This window comes from Lontra canadensis, unplaced genomic scaffold, assembly GCF_010015895.1.
Source record: "Lontra canadensis isolate GAN:19392208 unplaced genomic scaffold, GSC_riverotter_1.0 scaffold41, whole genome shotgun sequence".
Classification (NCBI taxonomy): domain Eukaryota; kingdom Metazoa; phylum Chordata; class Mammalia; order Carnivora; family Mustelidae; genus Lontra; species Lontra canadensis.
The window spans coordinates 12495675-12522024 of NW_022631035.1; the positions used below are offsets into that span (position 1 = coordinate 12495675).

A 26350-nucleotide genomic window follows, 5' to 3' on the forward strand; every position below is an offset into this window, starting at 1 on the left:
ACAATCACCTGACAGCCCACTTCCCTCGTTTCTGTGAGGTCGATTTTGGTCTCTCCACGCAGCAGGGGTGCTTCCAAGACTGACCCCCCAGAGAATGGGGGCTTCGCGGGGAATTTACGATCCACGGAGCCTGAAGCATTTGATTTATTGAAAACACGAGAACTGGCTTCATTGTATCTAAGGGAAGTGTCTCCAGTCTGTGGTCTCCTCTGTGTTTGGGTGTGTCACATCGCCTCCTGGAAGGCTGATACTCTTCCTCACAGCCAGCATCGTACTCACCGGGGAGACAGGACCCAGACAGGACTGGGAGAGGGACCCCAGGGTCCAGGTGCAGCACAGGTGTTGCCGGGGGGAGCCCTGAACTTGGGCCCTACAGAGAGGGACAGGTGTTCCTGTGCAGTTTTACGGGGCAACTGAACCTGGGGAGGAGCTCTGCAGCCTGGAGCGGAATGAGGAACGGCCCACGGTTCTGCCTTTAGGGTTGTCCTTCCCTGGGAGATTCCGTGTACCCCCAGGAACCTCCATTTTCCTTTCTCGATAGGAACACACCTGGCTTGTTTGTGTTGTGCATGGGCCTGCAGGAAAGGGGCCTGTGCATCTGCAGCTAAAACAACATCCAGGAAACCCCCAGATGGGCTCCAGACCCCATTTCTGCAGTGACTGTCTGGATCCCAGACACTGTCATTTCTCGGAGGGGATGGGACTTGTCATGGCTGGGGTCCTGCTCCACAGGGTGGTTTTAACCCCCACTGTGTGGGAGGGAGTGAGCAGGGGCACTGACCCGATGACTCATGGTGGGTAAAGAGAGGCATTTGGGGGTCTTGCCTGGAGGGCCCCATAGTGGCCTAGGAAATGGAGCAGGAAATCATCCTCCTCACTTCCTGTTGGCTCCATGGTTGTGGAAGTGGAAATACCCCTGGTTTGAAACCACGGAGGGTGGGCCTCGTGGCTTGGGGCAGAAGCTCTGGGACTTTCAGGAGCGGGAGACTTCAGGGAGTCCCAGCGGGAGACCGGGGACCAGCACCTACCCAGCAGCACGTGATTCTGCACCATCCTTGCCTCTGCCCCTTACGATCTCAGGGATGGATCCACTTGCTGCCTTTCCAAGCCCGTCAGGTCTTGGATTGAACTGGGATTGAGAGCAGAACAACACTGGGAAGGAGCTCAGATTAGAGCTTCCTGCCACACTTCTGAGTTTCTTTTCTGCTTGGATCTAAATCTGCTCTATTTTCTCCTCTCTCCCTGATGTAAGTATGTATCTTTCTAGGTTTTCAGTAGGGCTATTTTGCTTAGATAGGAGTCAAAATACCTTAGTTTTTCTTTTTTTTCCCTCCAGACCCATAGCAGGGCCAAGCAGGTTTTTAAGATTGCAGGATAGGATCTCTGTGTCTTTGAGCTAAGTCCGTTTTTTTCCCCTCAATAACCCCAGCTGATAGGGTGGTGAGCCGTCAGCATTAGACGTGAACCAAGTATTTACGGAGACTTCACGTCTGATTTCTTGAAATCATTCTTCATTCTGCCCTAGTTTCATGATTTGATTTTATCAGAATTAATCTGGAATGACTCACAATTATAAAATTAATTGTATTCAGCTTAAAATTACAGTTGGTTGGCTGAGCCAGGCCTACCCTCCTCTCCGGGGCAGTGGCTGGCACATGGTAGCTCTGGCGGTCTGAGGTCCTGGGGGGCCCCTCAGTCAGTGTGTCAGCTTCCGAGGGGATGGACAGTGGAGCAGACCAGCTTAGGTGGGCATTGCATCAGTGACAGGCAAGTACAAGCTGGACATGGGTCTAAAATGCCAGGTAACCGTAAAGATCAAGGAGCTAAAGCAGACTTTCTGGAAGAAAACCCAAATTTGGGGTTGGAAGAGGTAGATCTGAGCAAGTTTAAGGTTTTCAAGGTAGCCAATCCCAAGATCAAAGAACATTTTTGAGGGGTTGGAGGGAGGATTCCCTTTCCTTCACCCTGGCAGCCACGCTACCATTGACCCAGGGCTGGGCCGGGCAAGGGGAGGTGCCTGACCAGGGGACAGGAAGTGGGGGCAGGTGGGATTTGTAGAGGGAAGTGGAGGCCGATGGCAGAGACATGCTGAGTGGTAATGGGGTGGCTGAGTGTCTGTGGTCACCTCAGCTACAGGAATGGACTCCTTTTTTTCTCAAAAGAGGAATATCTTTAGATCAGCACAAATGCGTCTGGGACTGCCTGTATTTGATTTTTTCCTTTGGAATGTTCTTATTTTCCTCACAAATTGACTTCATTCACACACTTTGGCAGGACGTGACCGAATTTAGAGCTGAGTTCTTTTTGGCAAGAAAAGTTCATTAATTTTAGTTGGCTCCCCACACATCTCACAAATGTGCCTGAAAAAAATGAAGTGCCTCTTCTTGCCACCTAGACTTCCTAAAATTGCCAGGAATGCTGGGTTTTCAGAGAGAAAGGACCACCCACTTGTGTTGATGCCGTGAGGAGAAGGGGTCCCCCAAAGCATTTTGAGCCGGGGCTTCCGGGAAAAGGATGTGAATTGCTAAGCCTGCACGAGTGCCCAGACTCTCATGCCCACATTCCTGAAAATTCTCATCATCAACCTTTAAAAGTGACAGGGTGCCAAGCCTGCGAGCCCATCGGAACATGCTCAGAGGAACGGCCACACTTGTGGCATCTTGTTGAACTGGGGTCGTATCTGAGCGTGATTTTTCCTTCTACTTAGGGTTTAAGAACTCAGGGCTAGGGAGAGCCCGAAGTGCCTGCCTTCATTCTTAATCTGTGAGTGAGCAGGAGAGTGGAAAGGTCATAGAAACCTCTTAGGGTGTGCCCCTTGTCTTCATTCTCCCTGTACTGGGGTGTGACCAGCATCCCCTCAAAATTCATGCCAGCTTGGAATCTCAACAATGTGATCTTCTTTGGAAATGGGGACTTTTGCAGGTGTGATTAAGATCTCACAGTAGGTCAGCATGGACCCTAAATCCAGTGCTGTTGTCCTCCCAAGAAAGCCACGTCAAGACACGGAGGCCCAGGAAGAAGGCCACGTGGCGAGGTAAACAATATGGCCATGTGTTGACAAGCCAAAGCGGACCAGGAGTTTCTGGGAGCCCCCCCAGAAACTAAGAGAGCAGCGTGGGGCAGGTTCTCCCTCTGCTTCTAGAAGGAACCAGCCCTGCCAGCACCTTGCTTTTGGACCTCTAGCCTCCACGATTGTAAGAGAGCTCATCCGTGTTACATTAAAGCCCCTGGTGTGTGGTGTGTGGTTATGGCAGGCCCCAGGAGCCTGTGGTAACCTCCCCTCCGCCATTGGACGCCTGTGTCTCCATCACTCACTCACTGGAGGGTGCACACTGCCATTCATTGTCGTCTCCCCTTGTCCTGCCCCCATTGAAGTGCTCTGAACAGTCTCTGCTGACCTTCCTTTTCCTTCCCTTCTGTCCACGGCTCTGTAGGAAGCCGGGGTTTGGAACAGTCAGACCCTGACCGGGGGTGACACCGTCTTTCTCAGCAGCAGATTGGAGAAGATCCCTGAACATCTAGACTCAAAAGTTGTCCGCTGGCCAGCTTCCAGGCCCCACTTCTGTGCTTGCTTCAAGTTCACTGCTCGACTGCATGAGATGATTTGGGGTCTAATTTAGAGCTAAGTGTAGGTGTCAGAGGAAAGACAAAAGCCCGCAGCAAAATTCCCTCATCCCCTTGCCTCCCCTCCACCGACTTGGCTTCCCAGGCCAGGGCATCCTCAGTCGCCTCTTGCCCGTGGCTGTCCCACTGAGAGGCACACAGAGCCTCAGAGGCACAACTTTCTGGGTTGGAAGGAAAGAGTGGTGAGTAACAGCTGGCAGGGAGGCATTCCAGTGGTTTAGGCTGGCTTTGGGATGCTAGGTGTGCCTTGAATGCCAGTGGCTTCCACCAGTGTGGCCGAGGGAGGGTGCCTCGTGGGACTCGGGTAGACTTGTTTTTGCCCAGAGTGATCATGACAGTAATTGAATATTTCAATAAGAATTTAAGGAATAGAGTCGTCTTGGAATCTTTTCCTGTTCTGTAACATCTCTGCTATTTTAGGTATTCGTTGCAGAAAAGAGGAGGTCTTTTTTTTTTAAGATTTTATTTATTTATTTGTCAGAGTGAGAGCACAAGCAGGCAGAGTGGCAGGCAGAGGCAGAGAGAGAAGCAGGCTCCCCGCTGAGCAGGGAGCCCAATGTGGGACTCAATCCCTTTACCCTGGGATCATGACTCTAGCCGAAGGCAACCGCCTAACCGACTGAGCCACCCTGGCATCCCGAAAAGAGGAGTTCTTAAGCCTCGGTTTTGAGACTGTGTGGATCAGGAGAACACACACTTGTGCCTCTACTGAGGGTAGTGCTCTCTTCTGGGTTTGGATTGAAGAGATGTACGGGCTTGCTTAGTGGAGGGGAGGAGTGTGGCTGGGATAGCCCCTACAGAGCAGTCTGGAGACTTAGCTCTCTGCAAAGGTTAGTCTTTATCATAACGGAGTTAGCTGCTGGATCACCTCCTGGACTCTTTCAGACCTCTATTCTTTACCAAATGAAGGAGTGAGCCTTGATGCCCTCATGGGTTCTTACTGAGTGCAAGAACCCGTCCTCTTTCATCCACTGAGTTGGTTTGAAGAAGCAGCCGGACATCAACATTCGAACCTTCACAAGGTCCTATTGCGAAGGCGGTGATTTCCAAAAATGAAGGAAGCCCAAGACGAGAGCTCCAGACTACTTAGTTGATGGAGGGGAAGTAGCGGCGGGCAGTATGTGGATTTTAACCTCTAAAATGTGAGATGCTACTGAAAACCTGTCTTGCAGAATCCTGCAATGACGTGTCCCTTCTTTTGTTGGGCTCTTTGTGTGAATGAATCTGCTTTCTATTTAGGCCATTGAACAGTTATATCTGAAACATTGATTTAAGGCTCGAAGAAATCTACAACTCTCTGGAATGGAGCCTAGACTCCAGAATTAAACAAAAACTGAGTACTCGAAAGAGTGATCACAAAACCCCCAGTGGCATGCTGTACCCCGCTAGAGTCCCTTCTGCACGGCTTTTTAAGGAAAGTTTCAGAACCTTCTGCACATGGCTTCATTATATTTGAGAGTAATGATAAATACTTAGAGTTTTGTGATAGGACCTTTAATATTAAAATATTCACGAAATGATGAAAAGAATTTTATATCCTTTTACAAGTTTGACTGCTGTCTTTCCCAGCTTACATCCGATTAGAGCAAGCAAAAAGGGGAAGAGGGAAATAGCCCAGGATAAATGCCAACTATGCTTCAGGCACTTGACAGGGGGTATATGATTTCCATTTTATATGGGGATGTAGAGACTCAAGAGAGCTAAGGCAACTTGAAGTTCACCCAACTACAAAGCAGGGGAGTTGGATTTGAACTCAGGTTTGCTTGTCTGCAAAGCCCGACAATGGCTCTGTCCCATGACCCTGAGTTCATGACCTGAGCTCAAATCAAGAGTCAGACATGCTTAACCGACTAAACCATCCAGCTGCCCTGAATTTTTTTTTTTTTTTAATTTTTGGTAGGTGCAGAACAACTTGAAAAATTCTTCTAAAATACCTGTCTTCTAACAGTTCTAGATAAACAAGACTTTGCGGTGTCTTGTTTTGGCTATAATGCCATCCCTGTCCAGGTCTTCCTTGTTGACATCAAGAGCAAGGACAGAGCAGCATGGTTGTAGCTGGACAGTGTTTCTGCTGATTTTTACTGTATTGATCCGATTTCTTTGGGAGTGCTTCAGAAGCACGTAATTATTTGGGACATTGCTATTTTTTGTTTTTTTCCCATGTGAAAGTATTGCTGTCAGCTGGTTTCCTGACTTTCCCCCCCCACAATGCTACCAGGTGAGTGAGCACGCAGCCTCATTGTCTGGCCGGCCGGCTCCTGCATGTGCAGGAAGGATCACGTCAGCGGGGCCTTGAGTAATCCATCCTCCGTCTCTGGGGATGAATCATTCATGAAGGGCAGGTTTTCCGTCCTCACTGGATGCAAGCTTTTCTTGCAAAGTTGACTTTTTTTTTTTTTTTTTTTTAATTAACCTTTGCTTTCTGCCTGTTTCCAACACGGTTTTTGAAATTTGCAGTCCACAGGGTGTTATTTTGCTTTTCTGAGTAAGTCCCAAGGAATGGGCATTGCTGGCTTCCAGGACAGTATGATGGGACGAGTCCTGTGAATAAAGTCTATGAAGATTGTAGACTGTGGATTTGGAAATGCCCAGCAGAGTTGAAGCCGGTGTGCGGGCTGCGCTTGTATGATATTTCTAAGCCGTGTCACTGAAGTCATGGTTCTTACTACTATGTAGATCTTTAAAAAAAAATTTACTGCCTTGAAATTTTGTCGAATCTAAACATTCAGTGTATGGAAGGGTTTGTGTGGAAGAGGAAGAGAAAAAAAATACCTACAGGGTTGGGAAGCTAAGGCATAATACCCTTTCCAAGCCCACCTGCCTCCTCCCTAACCAACGCCCCCCCGCCCCCCCGTGTCATGCTGTTCTTTGGACGTTTTGTGCCTTTCTGTTGTTTCTGCATTTCAGCTGTGCAGAGAGGGGGCAGTCCTAAAATCACTCTCTACTTGGGCTCTGGTGCTCACTGAGCTTCAGTACAAGAACTTGGTTTGTCTTGTCCTTCCCAGGGAGTTAGTTATTCTGCTAAGGCTTTGGAGAGCCAGCCGGGTTGCATCCTCCACTGTTACTGCTAGACGCTGTGCCAGTCTGCAGCCGGCGGGGCAAGCCACCACGCTCCCATAGAACCAGAACAGCATTTCCAGGATTTGACTGGTGGGAGATGCTTCTGACCAGCAAAGCAGTGGCTAAAGGCTCCATGTCACAGGTCCTACCCAGGATTTATCACAGAAACAGGTTAATGAAATAAATCCATAAAGCCTTCCCTGAGACTCTGTCTTGATAGGTTTGTTCTGTAAAAAAGCACATCCAAATACTTTGAAGGTCACCACCAATCTGTATGTTAAAAAAAAAAAAAAAATTTTTTTTTTTCAACCAAAGTCCCTCCAAACTAGTTTTGATCAGTCTCAAGCAGCTTGTGTTATCTCGCACATTCAAGCATAGGTAGGTAATTATCTAGCGACGGTCAAAAGTTCTACAGTGGAACACAGGTGTAGCATGAACTTGGAGTAGTTTCAGATACCCCTCATTTTCTGATACTCAAAATGAGAGCATGACCCCAGATTTCAGTGTAATAATTGCCCTCATTGCTGCTTATGCCCATTTCGAGATGCGGTCATTGAGGGCTGGAGAGCTCTGGTCCTAGGCAGCCAGGGGCCTGAAGCATATACACTTTTCTAGGAGGAGGTATTCAAAGATACATTCTTAACAGGAGACAGTGTTCACTGGGCCGTCTGGTATATTGATGGTGGATACGAAGGACCATTGACCTCAGCACCTGGTTGATGCAGAAGCATTTTGTGGGCTTCACGGTAACTCAAGAATTAACTGGGCGCCCGGCAATGATGGGCACGCAACAGAGTTCCTGACTCCTGAGCCGGTTCCGTGAGACCTCACTGAGGTGTTTCCGGCCTCCACGAGCAGTTTGAGGGTTTCTCTTTTTCAAATCTGTATTTCCATTCCTTTTGACGTGAAACCTTGGTTGTGGGGCAGGGGTGTGGAGCCAATTCTGCGACTCTTGCCCTCAGATCTGCTCCCCTCTGAAGTCAGGGTTGCTGGGTGCATTCCTTGGGATGATGGAGGCTGAAAGGTACTTAGCAGTTTTGGGAAGAGCATGTAAGACCAAGCCTGGTTTGTCAATATTTCTTCCTCTTTGTTCCTAAACCACATCGGTCTGGCGGGACACAGAGGAGGAAGTATCAGCTGGGAGAGAAGCACCCGGCTCTTCATTCCAAGAAGCAGCTAGCAGGTCCCCGATTCAGTGCGGATGCTGCTGAGGGAGGTGGTGGGGGGACACAGAAAAGGCACCTGGCAGCTAGGTTCTCCATAAGATGATAGTTTGTATCCATATGGAAATTCTATTTTTCTAATACTTGGATATCTGGTTATACAGCCTACCCCAAGGTATTTTCAGTTTTTACAACCTTACCTGTAGGATCTGTAAACATTTTCCCTCTGTCAGTTGGTTTCCTTCTCAAAATACATAAGGCTTCCATCAGTGGCCTCTCAGTTTACTAAGGCACATAAATGGTACTTGTCCTTTTTTGGATACTTCTTTTCTAAGCCAAGATAAAGGTCATCATCACCAATGATGGCAGCTTCCTTAGAGGCAATGTACAAAAACACAAATACCCCCTACCTCCCACCTACAGTGTTTGCTTTCTATAAAAAGGTTGTTTCTATGTTTCTATGCTTGGAGGCATAAAAGGCCTTCTTTTGGGGGCAAGAAGAAAAAAAAAAAAAGAAAGCCCAGAGACTTATTGTTGATACAACCTAGGAAACAGCAGCTAAAGTGTGAAGGGAGAATTACACATACATACATTCATACGTTTGTAAATACAGAGGCATATGAGCACACATTTTTTTTTTTAAAGATTTTATTTGACAGCAAGAGAGTGTAAGTGGGAGGAGCAGCATAGGGAGAAGGAGAAGCAGGTTCCCCACTGAACACGAATCCAGATGTGGGGCTCCATCCCTGGGTCCTGGGATCCTGACCCGAGCTGAAGGCAAATGCTCAAAGGTAGATGCTCAACCTACTGAGCCACCCAGGCATGCCCCTCCCCTTTTAAATTTTTTTTCCCCCTTTTTAAATTTTTATTTGAAGTAGGCTACATGCCCAGTGTGGGACTTGAACTCATGACTCTGAGATTATGCGTAGCATGCCCTATTGGCTGAGCCAGCCAGGTGCCTCTCTTTGGATTTCCAGATAAGTATCCTGACATGTATCCCTCATCATAGTGTTAAACAGAATACTTTGTCCTAAAATTCCTCTCTGTCCATCCCTTTCCTGATTTTATTTATATAACATTGTTACAGCTATTATTTATTCTTGCTTTTATTGGCTCCCTAGTTTTGCCTTTTCTAGAAGGTCTTACAGGGGAAACTGTACAGTGCGCATCCTTTCCAGATTGGCGTCTTTCACTGAGTAATACGCGTGTGAGTTTCCTCCATGTCTCTTCACGTCCTGAAAGCTCATTTCATGTTAGTGCCGAAAAAAAGGACCGTTGGTTTTATCACTGTTTATCCACTCACAAACTGGAGGCTATTCTGATGACGTCCAGGTTTTGGCAATTTTTGAATAAGGCTGCCCTAAACATCCACGTAGAGGTTTTTGTGAGGATATAAGTTTTCAGTTCTTTGCGCAAAGATCAAGCAGTGTCATAGCTTGGATCGTATGGTAAAAATGTTTAGTTTTATCTGAATTTGCCTGTATTCCGAAATGCACCATTTTGTATTTCCACCAGCAGTGAATGAGCGTCACACGCTCACTGGCATTTTCTGTTTCCGGTGTTCTGGACTTCGGTTCTCCTAATGACTCGTCATTTTAATTTGCATTTTTCTGATATATGACGCGGAGTTACCTTCTCATCTGCTTATTTGCCACCTGTGTATCTTCTTGACGAGGCACTATTAAGGTCTTTGGCCCCTTTTTTATTTGGGTTGATTATTGTCGAGCTTAAAGAATTCTTTGTGTATTTTAGGGAAGTCCTTCGTCAGGAATGTCTTTTGCAAATACTTCCTCCCAGCCTATGGCTTGACTTTCTCTCTCTCTCTCTCTCTCATGACTTTAGGCACAGGATTTCTTATATATTTATTTTTTAAATAAAATAAGGAGGGGCAGAGGGAGAGGGAGAAGCAGACTCCCTGCTGAGCAAGGAGCCGGATATAGGGCTGGATCCCAGAAACCTTAAGCCACCCAGGTGCCCCTGGGACTTAATTTTACTGAAGCCCAGCTTATCTGTTTACTTCTTTCATGGTGCTCTATCTGAAGTCATTGTCAAACCCCAGGTCCTCTAGATTTTTCTATCTTCAAGAATTATGTGATTTCCTGTTTTAGTTCTAGCAAAATTTTGAAAGAGGGTGGTGGTTTTCCTATTTTGGCGGACACATATTTTGTCACTTCAAGAATGTAACCAGTAACTTCATGTGTGAATGAATGACTAGCGGACGCCTGGGTAGATACACCCGCAATGACTTAGTATTTACAGAACACAGAGGACGAATCATCCACATTTTAATATCCAGAATCTGCTGTTTTGCAACAAGATTTGTTTTGCTAAAAAGAGAACATACTTCCGTGCTGCCCCAGGAAGTCATTATTGTTGGATAATCCTTCTATTTGGCTTATCCTAAGAGTATATCAGGAAGTTTGGCAACCAGCGTGTTGGGTCTCTAACCGTAGGGATGTATAGAGAGAGAAGGGGCTGTGTTGACCACGAACAAAGATCGCTTGGATTCCAAGGGAGCCTTGTCCGTATTCTGTGATGGTAGTTACTGCTCAAGGAAACCCATTGTAGACCCCAGTAGCATTACAACTCTTCTGGAGCTGTTTCTGTATACTTCCATATTGTGTAAAATCCAACATTAAAAAACACAAAGTTTTGGGGCACCCGGGTGGCTCAGTCATTGAAGTGTCTGCCTTTGGCTCAGGTCATGATCCTGGTGTCCTGGGATCGAGGCCCACATCGGGCTCCTTGCTCAGTGGGGAGAAACTTTGGTTTTTTAAATAAAGAAATCCTCCTTTCCACTTCCTCTTCAGGGTACATACAGGATACCCCAAGTAGGCGCTTCACCCCTCGGTCATAAAGAAAAGGGAAGTCAGTATGGGGATTTGAATTGTGACCTCTTACTTCGTAGAGAAAAGTCAAAATGACTCCCGTCTTGGGTTTAAATTTGAGAGTCCCACTGGATACCATGAGAGGATTCATTTTTCATTGTAGCAGGGTATTTCTTAAATAACAAAACTATACCAACAGTCAAGGGGAACCTGCAACTGGCCGCTTCACTTCCCCGAAAACATGCATGATGGGCCTGGCGCTCTGTTTAGTTAATCCTTGTTTTCTTTGAGAATTTTAGAGAGTGATGACTCCACATCTTGCCCTGGCTCACAGGAGATGTGGGGAGTTCTTTCTGGGCATACCGTGGCTTATCATCTTGGATTTAGGCCACAGCCCACCGCTGACCCCATTACGTTGAGCATCAAAAGCCAACGTTTTGAATGGGTGATGCTCACTATACGTGTGTTTCTTGTGACGTAAGCAGATGTCGTGGGGGCTAATCTAGAGTTAAACACTCCCGTGATGTTACTGATGGAGTCCGTTTCCTCTGCAAATGAGGGTTTTTGACTTGATGCATTAAATTTCCTTGTGAGCAAAACACTTGAATGGTTTATGCTATCTGGGCAAGCGTGTTGTTCTGCAGGAAGAGACCCCGGCAGTGAATCGTAGCTGCGTCTGGTGCCCCTTTGAACTAATTTATTTGTGGTTTCACTATTTAATAACCTTTCTTCACTCTGAGGAATGTTGATGGGACGGTCATGTCTGAGTCACGTGTCCCTGCGGGTGACTGCGTTTCCCTGCGAACGTGTGGGGCAGAAGGGGGTTCTCCGTCCAGTGGCTTCTCATTAGCGGTTTTCAGGACCTCTATGGGCTCCGCCGGGCACTTCATTTTCTTTCTAATCAGCTACATCCCACGGTGAGGCTGGACTGCTGAAGTGACCATTTTTCACATGAAGTACATATTGTCTGTTTGGTATTTTAGGCTTTCAGAAAGGAAAGCTGTAGAATGGCTTTGTTCCTCCCTGGCTTTATACTGCCTTGTTACCCTATTAGAAAAGAAATACGCACGTTAAGCATCTGCCTCTAGCTCAGGTCATGATCGCAGGGTCCTAGGATCGAGCCCCGCATTGGGCTCCCTGCTCAGCCAAGAGTCTTGTCTTGCTCCCCCTTCTTGTATCCCCCCAATAAATAAATAAAATCTTTTAAAAATATTTATGCAGCATGTTGCCTCCCCCCCCCCTTTTTTTTTCTTTACATGATCTGGAAGAAAACAAATGACTTTCTGTGGCCGTGGATCCCGGCAGATGCCCTTGTGGCCACGTCACTGTGTGTCTCTCTGCTGAGGGACTCCACGTGCCCGTCTGTGTGGCTGCTTGGGGCTCCGGCTGCCTTCAGCTCCCACGTGTTACCCCAGGGCAGCACCTGGTGAGCAGCTGGCTGACTCATTCCTACAGATTAATTTTTTTCCTGGAAAATTATAATTCACATTTTTCCTAAGGTCTGACACTATTGCAAGTAACAGAGTGACTAGCGAGGAAGCCAGTGTCCCACTGTACTGTGTTCTGACCTGTGGGTGCACTTTTCAGCAGGAAGCTACCTGGAAGAAATGCCCAGAGTTGCTCCTAGTGCTCCAAGTGGGGGCTGCTCTCTGAAACCCAGCAGCCATGGCATCATTCAGCAAGAGCCCCGAAGTGAACCGTGCAGGAAAGAGGGAGAGACGGGAAGGGAAGCCTGAGTAGAGAGAACTCTGGCTGTTGGCAGCAAGAAAAGCCCAGATTCCCACTTACCCGTTCCTCTTCCCTCCCTCCATGACCATCCCTATCTATTTGGCAGTTCTCTGCTTTTGTTCCTCCTTTCCTAGCAGAAATGACGAAAGGAAGTAACTCAGCTCCATTCCCTTCTGGGATCATCACTTTCCACTTAGACTTTCTGGCTACTCAGCACCAAGAAGGTTGTGAGGACGGTGTTTGAGTCTCCATCAGGCCCCCCTGCACTTCCCCTGCAGATGTTTCGTCTCCAAAGGCAAGGGAGTCCCTGCTTGTAGTTTCCCCCTCTTTCTCCTGTGGGGGCCACATCCAGTCACCTGTCACCTCAAGACTGCTAGGGAGCACGCCCTGGTCGTAGCTGGCCGGGGGCGGGGGGGCACCTGTGCCTTTCTCCACTGGCTTCCACTGGCTTCCAGGTGCTCTGCTGGGGATCCATGGATTTGCTGTAGGTAGGGTTCCCTGTCACTTCACAAGGGCTTGCTCGGAGCCCAGTTCTCCCACTCCTGGTGCTCCGTAGCCAGCGAAATGACGTGTAGGGCTAAGTAACGGGAGCTCTGCTTTCTGTTTCGAGTCTCACACGGTCACTGGATGAAAGATGAAAAGATCACAAAAGATGAAATGAATGAAACTGAAAACAAATGCAATTCCTCTACCAAGTAATAACCACAGGCTAGCACCTTAGCACAGGTGGTCTTGATTTCTTTCCTTTTTCTTTTTTTCTTAAAACCATTGATCTAGCTGTTGAACAATTCATCTATCCTATGTTATTCTCATGGGCTCCTACACATCATGTGATTTTGTAAACTGGAGACTCATTAGGTTGTGAAGCCTTTTAAAGAACATCCATTAGTCGTCCACCAACCTGCCTAATTCTGTCCGGTTATTGAGGCGGCATTTGGAAGTGGGACACGTTGTCTGCAAATATATAAGTTCAGTAGCCCAGACTCTGTTCCTGACATAGACACCTGTGATCATTTGGGTTAAATCTCCAAGCCCCTAAGTACAAGCATTCGTGGTTTCTAGGAATGTGAAACTTTGGGCAACTGGGTCGGGGTGCGGGGGGGAAGTGGCAAAGCCCAGCGGGCGAGGCTCAGAGGAAGCAAAAACCTCAGGATCTATGTGCATGTCCATGAACTTAGAGGCCTACAAAGGAACACTTAGAGGCCTTCAGGGAGGTTAAAGATGACTTGGAAAGCTCATGCTCTTTTTGGCAGTGACCCATAGTATCTACCTGTTGGTGCATGCTGCCTGTCTGGTGGGGTTTTAGGTTTTTTGTTTTGTTTTGTTTGGGAAATGACTTTTTTGTGGAAGAGGAAAGAACAAATTTTGGCTGCCTGTCCCAGGAAGAGGTCACAGGAATGAAACCGTCAGGGTCACATGCCAAGAAATTCCCCTGACATATTTCAGAGCTGATGCTTAATGGACCTGAACCTGTTTGCATTTTTACGGGGCAGAGACTGAAATGCAGTTGGAGCTCTCTGGCCCCAGCTGGCTTTCGGGACCGGATCTGTGCAGACCTGGGAATTCCCCATGTGTCACACGGTTCAGACCTAATGGGTCCTGTGAGCCCTTCCTTTCAATACCAAGACGTCCCCTCTTGAAAGACTTGCTATTCTAGAATTTAATTTTGAGGAAGACCAGCAGGGGTAATGCAGTGCGACCCTGAACACGGTGTCGCCTTCTTGAGTAGGTTGGGGAACAGAGTAGATCAAAGGCTGGAGAAGCAGTCTTCTGATTGGCTCCCTGCTCTTAGGCTCCTGTGGTAAGTAGCAGCTCCAACTAAGCATCTGTTTAATTAGATGACCCCCAAGGCTAGGTTTCAGATGAGAGGGGGAACACCTTTTCTAAAGCTTTCCTTAGGTCTGGCTGGCATCTGGTACCTGTATTTTCAGTTTATGTTTACACGAAGTGTCCCATGAGTTCTAGAGCGTGCGGCTGTATTGAATTCATGAACTTCGGCCCTATTTTGGACATACCCTCTCATTTCTGAAACTTCAGATGGACTTCTTGCATTTGCTGACCTAATAATTCATCTCCTGAATTTTTTCGTTCCCATGAGTAGCATTTATCAGAGCAGAGTTTATTTTGTGTTGGTGGCAATCAGTAATACAACCAAAGAAAGCACGGGTGCTCCGATTCACATGGGTTCTGCGCTCTGTTCTCAGGGCACACAATAGATCGGAGCCACCGCTGACAACCCAAACCGCCCAGAGTGTTTGTCATTGCAGAGCAGGTGCTTGCTAATTAGCTCACGAACTCCCTCGGGTAATTCATTTCCTGCAGGGCCAGGGTCTGGCATGTAACAGATGCCCAGCGAAGGTGTACTGAACGGAATGGACTTGCAACAATGTGTTACGGGATGGTCACAGGAAAATATTGTCCCCTCGGGGCAGAGCAATGATTTTTGTCCCTCTGGGGTTTTAGGCAGAGCAAATATAAAACATTGGCATACTGGGGAGTCTGAATGAGTTGGAAAACAAATGGACTCTTTTCCTAAGTTTTCTATATCAGGACTAGAAAGCAACCCTGAAAGTTACTTTTTAAAAATGAGAAGGTAGATGGGCGCCTGGGTGGCTCAGTGGGTTAAAGCCTCTGCCTTTGCCTCAGGTCATGGTCTCAGGGTCCTGGGATGGAGCCCTGCATCCGGCTCTCTGCTCAGCGGGGAGCCCGCATCCCCCAGCCCCCGCCCCACCTGTTTCTCTGCCTACTTGTGATCTCTGTCAAATAAATAAATAAATCTTTAAAACAAAATGAAAAGGTAGAAATTAAACCTGATTTCTGAAAGGCACAGAGGGAAACCTGTCTTTCCTGGTGTTCTGTCCATCCTGTCCCCATTTGGCTTCGTGAAAGGTGTGGTAAGTCGGCACCTGACCACTGGTGAAGAAATGGCTTACCAGTGGCTGCACAGAACCCCGGTTCAGCTCAGGGCGAACAGATTCGGCTCCTCCACAGGATTTTGAGGGGAAAGATGAGGAAGCAGAAGAATCAGAATTGGATCAATCCGTGCGATCAGTGAGGCTTGACATTCGGTTCACAACCAACGAGGCAACCTCCAGCGAGCCCAGGGTGTGTGTGGGGGGGTGCTCGGTAGCTCCTGGAAGGTTCAAGTTTTGCCTTGCGGGTTCCGGGGGCTGCGACCAGCAGGGGAAGGAGCCGCGCCTGCTCACGGCTCACAGCCACACGCAGGCAGACATCCTGTGTTTGCTCACGGAGGGTGGCAGGGTGAAAATAGTCAAAGTCATTACTTATGCCCCATGAATCCTGTTAGCATTTCTCCAATTTTCTCCTCTTTTTTTTGGTCAAGGGAACAGAAATCCATTATCAGGTGTTTCCACAAAATTGACCTCATGTTTACTTCCCGGGTTGAGTGCTCAGTTGCCAGAAAGGAAGTGAAGAGTCAGCAGAGTGGAAGGCGGGCTGCCTGGAGGGAGTGTCTTCCAACGAGCAAGACTGCAGATCCGGTGGGCGCCCTCAGCCTGCAAACCCCTGCACCAGGCACTTCCCCGCAGAAAAGGGTTTTGGAAAATGGGTCCCGCACTCTCACAGACTCCCGAGTGGTTCCCAGGTGTAAAGTAGCAGGAGAATCTGGGTAAGGGCACACAGGGACTGCAGGTCGCTTTTCCATCTTGAGAGAAATGGTGCCTCTTGAAGAGCAGCCCCTTCTCCTGCACCATCTGAAGGGCTTGAACCCAGATTTGCCTGATTGGTAGCAAAGGGGCAGCTTGGTTCTCAGCCAGGCTGGAGTCCAAGCCTTTAGGGATGCTTTTCCTCCCCTCTTCCTCACTGGGGAGGCTGTTGCCCAGAGCTGGGAGAAGGGCCTGTGACATGACACCCATCCTCCTTTCTCTCCTGCTCTGGCATCAAAGATTCTCTCCCGACTGTGCAGGTGGGCCGCCTCCCCCTGCTGCCCAGTCCTCCCATCCAGGCATCCCACCTGCACCTGCTCTGTCTGCACTAGCCCAGGATTTTCATGGGATCGGCCTCCAACCTTGAGCTTCCCAGTTACCCTGCTCCGTCCCACCCGTGCTGACCGCATGGACTCGTCCCAGTTTGCTCCCATGAAGCACTGCTGCCCGTCTCTCCCTCTCCACTGGAGCTGCCCTGCCCTTCTCAGGACTCCTTTTTCATACCTGGGCTCTGGCACCTCCCTGGGACACCTGACCTTCAGAAAAGGAACAGCTGGGTGCCCCGACCATCAGTCACCGTGGAGTCCCTTTGTCTAGTCAGATCTTTCCCATCCCGTTGTTCAGATCCAGGTGTAATGGTGGGGGAAATCCGAGCGGGTTAATGATCTGAGCACCATCACCTAATAACCTGAGGTGGGGTGTGATTGTGGGGGGCTTAATCTGTGCCCAGCAACGTGTGGTAGGAGCCTGAGCCCTCACGCCAGACGGGCAGGGTTGGAAATCTGACTGCTTGCGTGTGAACGGTGTGGTTGCAGTTTATTTCTCTCTGGCACAGCCGCCTCATCCTTCCTTCATTTGGGAAGAGTGTCATGAAGACCGGTATTCATAGTCTTGATTTTTCTCATGTCATCAACCCCATTCAGGGAACCCAGCCCTATACAGTTTAACATGGCGATCCTTCAGCAGTGTGGCCCGATCAGGAAGAATCAACACCAGTGGTGCTATTGACGTTCTCCGAGATCTCCAGTGATGTTGTCTCATGTAGGTGTGCGTGCACACGTGAGAACCTTAAAAATGGATGGGGAGCCTAGACTCCTAGCAGTGCAGCTTTCCTGCCCGATGCCCAGCAAATGTCTCGGAATACGTCTGGTCAGCCAAGGAGTCAGTCCAGTTGAAAGGCTTTTGTCACTATGCACCTTGCAAAAGTGCCATCTCTTTAGCTACACTCTTGAGAAATGGCTGAGAGTAGCCATGTCCTGCAGCTGCAGCGCGCGTGCGTTTTGTAGCTGTGATGAGTCAGTTGGAAAAGGACCGAGTTTGTAGCTTCCAGATACACATTCCCACCATGAGCTTTAAAACATGCTGCTGAGACCATCCCAGCCCTGGAAATAAAGCTCTTTCTTTCTGAAGAGTCCGCTTTTAGATTTTTTTTGTGTGTGTGCTAGAAGTTCATTTCTTGGAACTTAAATGATTAGGAGGAGCTAAAATTTTTTATAAATAGGATTATTGGGATGCCTGGGTGGCTCAGTGGGTTTAGCCTCTGCCTTTAGCTCAGGTCATGTTCTCAGGGCCCTTGGATCAAGCCCCACATCGGGCTCTCTGCTCAGCAGGGAGCCTGCTTCCCCCCCTCCTCTCTGCCTGCCTCTCTGCCTACCTGTGATCTCTCTCTCTCTGTCAAATAAAAACAATCTTTAAAAAATAAAATGGGATTATTGCAGTTAGTTGCTTTGGTAGAATGTGATTGCTTTGGGATTCTAGGGTACATATACCCACTGTAAAATTTATGTGTCATCTGGGTCAGGCAGAGTATCTGAGAGTCTCCCCAAGTATTCACAGCTCTGGTAATCCCTAGTACTTCCATAGACCGCCTTCATTTTCAGACAGCCCTGACGTCATCCACTCTTAGCTGAAATCTGATCCCCTGTAACTTTCACTCTTGGGTCCTATAGGGTTTCCATCCTTTAGGGACAGACAGAACAAGCTTAATCCTTCCTGCAAATACCAGACCTTAAAGTATTTGCAGAGAACTACATTGTAGGCTAAGACTTCCCTTTCAGGTGGAACTCCATTCTTTTTAGGATGTGGTTCTAAGTCTCCCCTAAACCAAAGAGACCACAAGCACCATGATGAGGGAACTTTTGGAACCCTGAATCATGTCTCTGGAGGAATGAAAGCTTGTATGGAACTTTCACCTCCTCCATTCTAGATTATATACATCTGTTAATGCAGCCTCTTTTTGCTTTTTGGCATCTATACTAATTAATTGTATCAGTTAAAGTGTCTTTGTCTTCATTTGTGTTGTTGATCTCTGTATTTCTGTAGTACTGAAGCTAGATTTGAGAATTTGCATTATCCTTACTATTTGATGTTCTCTTGATAGCGTCTAGTTTGTGGAATCAGCCTGGTCTAGCTATGGATTTTTAAGTTGGGTTTCTAATTTGGTCAGTTAGGGTATATACTATCTTTCCCAGTTTCCCTTCTCTCCACCCCCGCCTTTGGGAAACTTGCCTTCCGTGGGTTCACAGAAGTTACCCTCCCCTCTCCACTCACATCCAAAGTGGATACATTTTATCTTGTCTGCTTGTCAGAAAGTATCTTTCACAGATACAGGTATTTGCACATTGTAGGTATTGATGACTGTCCCTGGAGTGAGGTGCAACCACACAGCTGTGGATTGAGGGTTTTGATTGCTATGGGTGAAGGTTTGAAGGAATGCGTATCACTGAGGAACCCGCCTCCCCACTTGTGGTGACTTTTTGTAATCTTAGCTCGTTCTCTACCGCATCTGGACGGAAGAGGCTGTGGTTTCTGACTCCCTTTCTTGGTAGTTGATTCTCCTGGGACTTAGCACACTTTTGGGGTCTTCAGCTCTTGGGGTTGACAGGATGGTGGGACCAAGTTCTGCTGGCTTGTCCCTCGAAGCCTGTGCCTCTGTGTACCATGGCACTGCCTTCCCCTTGTCCTAGCCAGGCTTCCTGACATGCCTGATCCAGGGGAGGCCCTGGGCACAGAGGGAGGCTTTGCAAAGCCAGGAGAGAACATTAGCCAATGCACACCGGGTCTAGATCAGCTGGGCGGAGGCTCTGTCTGTGCCTGGCCTCTGTGTGGAGGGAGCGGGTTTGGAAGGAGGTGGGGAGGTGCTGGCTAGTTCTAGTCCTGTTACCTCTTTCTGGAAGTGGCAGCCATTCAAATTCTCTGGTGTGTGTTCTCTCTTCATAGGAAATAGAGCAGAAGGGCTTACCCTCTCAGTGGCCTCCAGGGGCCCAGCTTTGCCTTGTTTCTTGGGGTCCTCAATTTTCCTCTTAGCCAGATTCTGTCTTTCCTTAGGTTTTCTTCATTTCAAAATATTCTTTTTTTCTTAGTCTTGCCAGTAGTTCCAAAGACCATCTCAGAAGGCATAAAGATACCATTTCAATGCTAAGAAAATGATTTAAAATTTGGAAATGAGGTATAACGTGAAGGGCCTGTCCTTTCAGTGTTCTACGGGGACATTGCTTACCAGAGCACCCAAAGATCGAGAGTGTTCTACCTGCTTGTTTGATTTTTAGCATTTCAAAAACAATGAAAATTTCTCATAAGGGAAAGCTTTCTTTGGTGTCAGCATGAGATGATGTGTGTTAACTTATTGTGGTAGTCATTTTGCTGTATAAGTAAGTCCTACTGTAGACCTTAAAATTACACAGTGCTGTACGTACGTTATCTGAAAGAAAAATGTGACTTTTCTTTCTTTCTTTTTTTTTTTTTTAAGATTTTATTTATTTATTTGACAGGCAGAGATCACAAGTAGGCAGAGCAGCAGGCAGAGAGAGAGGGGGAAGCAGGCTCCCTGCTGAGCAGAGAGCCCTATGCGGGGCTCGATCCCAGGACCCTTGAGATCATGACCTGAGCCAAAGGCAGAGGCTCTAACCCGCTGAGCCACCGAGGTGCCCCATAAATGTGACTTTTCAACAGCAAAAGAAAACCTTGATCTAGAATTCACATTATGTATCTTCCACTCTTAAAGGGAACAATTCAGTGGTTTCTAATATTTGTGGAATTGTGCAGTTACCAGCAGAGTCTGTTCTAGAACCTTCTCCTTATCCTATGAGCAGCCATTTCCGTTCTCAGGCACAGCAAACCTTTCCCAGAATGCCTTATCGGGTGACCTCAAATTCTTGTGAGAATGAGCTTTACCAACTTCCTGGTTCCCTCATGAATGAGTTGAATAGTGCGTGCATTTTAAGATTTTTACCATTTTATGCTGTAGCCGGCTTTTCTCTTATTTAGTAACCATTCTAGACGCGTACCTGCTTCATTTGGCAAATATTCTCTTACCACCCAGTTGTTACGGCTGTGGAGTAATTACAAATCTCAAATGGACACCTGCCAACCCACTTTTCCTCTGTTGGACTCTTAGCTTCTTTCCAATTTCTGCTATTTTGTATTACGTGGTTCAAAGCATCTGTGCCACACGTCTTCGTGCCCATCTCTCATCGTTTAAAAATTATGTAAACGGAAGCCTGCATCTCCCACTCCCCTGCACCCGTTTTGCCCACCTCTTCCCCCTCCCCCTCCACCCCAGCCATCAGTTTGGCTCTGTGTATTTATAGGTCTGAGTCTGCTTTTTGTTCGTTGTCTTTTAGATTTCACATATAAGCAAAATCATACGGTATTTGTTCTGACTTCCTTCCCTTTGTATTGTCTAGGTCTGTTCATGTTGTCTAAAATGGCAAGATCTCATCCTTTCTTATGGGAGAACAAAAGGTTTTCAAGCAGACAAAGATTAGATGTTAACAGTTTCATGCTTTGTTTTGGGGTTTTTGGTTTTTGGTTTTGTTTTGTGTTGTTTTTTGGTTTTTGTGCTTGTCTCAGTCACTGTCCTCAAGCGTATTTCTGAGTTGTTTTCTAATCTCTGTGCATACCCCAAGGCTGAGCACCGGGCAGCATGAGTCATGCAATTGTATTCAAGAAATACCTGATTGATACATGATATAACACATGTAATTCTAAATATGCACTAAGGAATTTTTTTTTAAGAGAGTCAAAAAGAACTTTCCAATCTTAACACCTGGTGCTATAAACATCTTTAAAGTTATATTTTTAGTTAATACCTTAATGGTTGAATAAATTAGAAAATACAGATGAACAAAAGAGTAAAAATAAATCTTCCCAAACACAATCCCAGCCACAGGGGATCCATATCCTTACCACTGTGGTCCATATCCTTGCAGAATCTTCCCCATGCGAAAACATGTACATTTTAAAAACCAGTAAATAGCTCTATATTGTGATTATTGTCAAATGTAAGTTTTTTGAGGCATCGTGTCTAAGCGTAGATTTTAAAAGCCCTTTGATCTTAAAATTCTTGATGACGAGTCATTAATTTCCTTTGCCTTGTTTTCTAGCATACAATTCATCAATGTAACCTACTCATTTTGTAAGGTTGATTTGTTTTTTTAAATTTTATTTCTTCTCTGTCTATGCCTAATGTCCTTATTTGTATGAAAACTTTGTTCTTTGTCTTCGTCTTTCCCCATGTGCTCACCATTGTTACCTGTGGGCACTGGAATCCCCTGGACACTTTCTAATTTCCTTTGTGGAAACTTGTAGCCTCATTGCTTTGTAATTATGTTGTGTTCCACATCCCTGATGCTTTATTAGTTCCCAACATATTCGATAACAGGGAGGTAATTAGTGTATTATGGCTTCTTTTGAATTGTCCTCGAAGATAAGCGGGGGGAAATGCTCCATGGGTAGAAAATTACATAATAATGCCAACAGATTTTTGTCCCATAAACTCAATGTAATCTCAAGAATATGAAAACATTTTATTTATGGGACACTTCTGCGTGTATTTATCTCTAAGAATTAAAAATGACTGCTGGGTTAGGCCCCTCAAATTTCAGAAGTAACAGGGCACCGCATTTGCTTTTCTTTTTTCTTTTTCTCTTTTTTCCTGTTTGCTTTTATAAGCCTGCATTTCTAACTAAACGTCAGTGTCTTTTTAATTCTGAGACCGTTCCCACCCCTATTCCAATATTGACTGAAATCAAAGCCAAACCAGAACATTAAATTTGAAGCGCTTTCCCCTAACTTACCCATGGGAGCTTTGTAATTACGTGACCAAAAGGGGTCAGGGGGGAGCAAGCACCAGATTCTGAAAGGAGTGTTTTAAAATATTTGGAACAACTTTGTAATTTTCTTCTATGAATCATGACCAAGAGTAATATTTTCTTGGCTGACGTGAATCACATTCCTTTCCATCAGTGCTTGATTTCTCTGACCGCCTACCTGCCTCTGTAGTTTGCATGAGGCGGTCCATGCCTATTTTCATATTTTTACATAGGTGTTACTGCAGACTCTGTCAGATGACTGCCCCTCGTGCTAAGAAAAAGTCCCTCGACCTTGTGTCTTTTTTTCAGCCTCGGCAACAGAATCATTTCCGCTACACATCTTCCAGAAACTTGAGGCTGGGAGAAGAGACTTTTCCCTCCGTGCTCGCAGCCGGTACGGGGAAGACTTGGTTGAGGGTCCTTTCATGATCTTGAAACGATTAGTTTGTGACTGTTCACCAGACTGGACTTGAAGCTGTTCAGAGTACCTGGGCCTCACTAATCTTCGTAGACACCAGGGTCTAGCCCATGTCTGGGATGTAGCTGTTGCTCATTAAAAAAACATGGAACTTGGGCGCCTGGGTGGCTCAGTGGGTTAAAGCCTCTGCCTTTGGCTCAGGTCATGAGCCCAGAGTCCTGGGATCGAGTCCCGCATCGGGCTCTCTGCTCGGCAGGGAGCCTGCTTCCTCCTCTCTCTCTCTCTCCCTCTCTGCCTACTTGTGATCTCTGTCTGTCAAACAAATAAGTAAAATCTTTAAAAAAAAAAACAAAAAAAAAACATGGAACTTTACAGCTGGTCTATTTTCTTTTTTCCTTTCTTTTTTTTTTTTTAATTTTATTTATTTGACAGAGAGATCACAAGTAGGCAGAGAGGCAGGCAGAGAGAGGAGGAAGCAGGTTCCCTGCTGAGCAGAGAGCCTGATGTGGGTCTTGATCCCGGGACCCTGAGACCATGACCTGAGCTGAAGGCAGAGGCTTAACATACTGAGCCACCCAGGTGCCCCACATCTGGTCCATTTTCAAAATAAACTATAAAATTACAAACGCCAGAAAAGCCTGGCTGTTGGCCTTCAGTTTGCAACCGAATGGCTTGTTTGCTGAACGTGTTAAGGATGTTGACTCTTCAGGCGACTGGCAAAACTTTGACTTAAGAATAAAACTGTAGCCTGGAATTAAACAGGAGCTGACTAGAGGCAGAGAGGAATCCAGGCCTTATTACCCACCCACTCAGTCCCCCTAAAAGGCAGCTTCTTTCTGAAGTCTCCTGCTTCTGCTGTCCTCAGACTCCATGGTGTTAAATTAGTAACATCCTCGTGAAGGTTAATGCTAAAGGTGACTTCCCTGGGCTCTTGGTCCCCTGAGGATTTCAAGGCTTAGGTTCCCCTACCTGCGCCCAGAAAATGGCCATTTCACCACCAAAGGTGAGGAGTCCTTTATGTATAACCCGGCAGTGTACAAACCTCATTATCCTGATTGTCCTTGTTATCTCGAATGCAAGTAACAGCTAGTATATTAAGTAGGACATACACACACAGAGTCAAGGATTTTAATTTTGAGCCTCTGGTGATACTTCTATATGGGACCTTTTAAGAGTTCTGACTTTATTAAATGTCTTTATAATCATGAGCAAATGAAGTTATACCAGTGCCCCAGGGGTGGTTGTTGTTTTTTTTTTTTAAATGTCAGCGTTTCTATTTCATATCAACAATTCAGGTTTTAAAAAAACATTTTTGCTTATAATCACCCATAATCTTCATGCACCCTTATTTTTCTTGATGGAAGTGTGAACAGAACTCTTACTTCCTTGAGCTGTTCATTGCTGCTTTGGACTCTAGGGTATCCTTGGTCTCCATCGGTGACACAGGTGAATTTCATGGGTACAGGTATGCTATCACATAGAGCTGTCCGGGAAGAGCGACTTGAAGCCTTACTACTTGTTCATATCACTTAATTGAAATCTGAAGTTGATTTACGTATGAATCCTTTCCCCGGACACTTGATAGATTTAATAACTTGGGTTCCATTTGAGAAGTGGGGTGTTGTGGTTTTCTTGACGACACACAGAGCTGATTAAAATTTCATTTATTGAACCCTTTCTAGAAATTGCCTTGGTTTACATATATATTTTTAAAGATTTATTTTAGAGATAGCAAATGATTGTGAGCTAGGGTAGGAACAGAGGGAGAGGGAAGAGCAGACGCCACACTGAGTGTGGAGCCCGATGCGGAGCTCGATCCCACAATCCTGAGGTCATGACTGAGCCACAACCAAGAGTCTTTTGGATGCTTAACCAACCGAGCCACCCAGGCAGGCACCCTTATTATATATTAGTTTTCTGAAGCTGCTTTAACAAAGTACTATAAACTGGTGGCCTAACCAAGTTTGTCTCAGTTTTGGAGGCTAGAAATCAGGGATGACAGTTCTCAGCAGGGCTGGTTTCTTCTGAAGACAGTGAAGGAAAATGGCCCTCTCTGTGTCTGGTGGTTTGCTGGCAATCGTTGGAATTCCTTGGCTTGTGGAAGCATCATCCTGATTTCTGCCTACATCTTCACATGGCATTCCTGTGTCTGAGTTTCCCCTGAGTACTGTGTCTCAGTTTCCCCCTTTTATAAGGTTACCAGTTTCATTTTAGGGCCCGTACCATTAGGGCCCATACTGGCCCATTCATACCAGTTTCAGATTAGGGCCCACCCCCTGCCAGTATGACCTCATCCTAAAGAATTACAACAACCGTATTTCCGAATAATTCCGAATAATTTCACATTCCGAGAGTCTGGAGATTAGAACTTCCACATAGGAATTTGGGGGGTGGGAGAGGACACAAGTCATCCTATAACAGGATAGTTAATGCCTGAAACGATCCGATGGCATGTTTATCTGGCGATTCTGCATAGGAGAGATGAGTGGAAATGATAAATTACCCTAAGTGTACTTTAGAGACTAGCTAGAAAGACCACTGTTAGAGGATCATAAATTCTGTCCTGTGAAAGAACTCTGAGATTGTTCTTGACATATGATGTGTACAAGTGACTTACTTTTGAAGTCTGCTCTGGTTTTTTCTAAGCAGCTTTTTGTCAATATTGTCATGATGATTTCTCAGTGACCTTTGACAAATGGTGGGGGTGGCTGGAGAAGATTTTAAGCACAGGGGTAAAATCCCATCTAACTATTCATTCTCTTTGCCTTTTATGATGTGCATTTCCAAATACCTGCAAAGGGTAGTGAGAATAGACCAGGTATAGTCTCATAGCTTCAGTAATTGTTGACTTTTTACCAGTCCTGTTTCATCTTTTTTTTTTTTAATTCTTGCTGAAGTCTGTTAAAGCAAGTTACAGACATTGTGTATTTCCATTTGTCTGAATTTTTAAATAGTAGATGTTCTATTTTGCCAAATGAAAATGGAGAAAGGTAAAGCTATTCGGTGATAAATATTGCAAAATAAACCCTGGATTTTACATTACAACGAATTAAAGGAGGGAAAACAGTAGAAGATAAAGAGAATGGAGAGGCAGAGAAGTAAGGAAGAGAGGATATGAGATGCCTACTCCTTTACGTGCTTTTCTTTTTAACTAGACCCTGCGCTTCCCTATGAGCAGAAACTGGTTTGGCCAGTCCTTGGCATTCCTGTCTTATAGAGTATCGGTTTATAGAGGTGTTCAATAAATATTCACTCAATCATTGAATGAATAGAGGATGAGTGACATTCCCCAAAAGGCTTGCCCGGAAACATACATAGACATGCTCAGAAAAACACAGAGACAAAGAAAGAGATTCCTTCCATTTCATTGCCTCTTGTAATCTCCGGAATATTTCTTCCAACACTGTGTCACAATGTAGCTTTTTTATAACCCTAGTAAGAAACAGGTGTATCCCCGCTGAGCGCCCACCCCAGGCTGGATGGGATTAAGTTATAAATTCAGAGGTTTCATCTACGCTGTAGGAGTCCATTCTTCATTAAAATTGTGTTTTTACCACCTTCTGTTTTCCCAGAGTTCTGGAGCTGAGGTTTCTTTCATTTGCCATTCTGGGAAAAGTTTGAGGTCCTATTAAGTGGTACGCATTCTGCCGAGAGTACAGTTTTGGGTTCCCTCCAAGTCAGACCCACGCTCCTAGACTCGAGTTACTTCTGAGCAAAGGAAGCTGGTCATGTTCCACTAGAATAAGGAGGTTTTAGACTAACAGGGGGAGGG

The 26350-nt window shown here is 46.2% G+C and overlaps 1 protein-coding gene across 2 annotated transcripts in view; it reads left to right on the plus strand.

Annotated features, from left to right (window-relative positions):
- PRKCA (protein kinase C alpha) overlaps nucleotides 1-26350 on the plus strand; it is a 383972-nt gene that overhangs the window by 115500 nt on the left and 242122 nt on the right. The gene's annotated exons all lie outside the window — the stretch shown is intronic.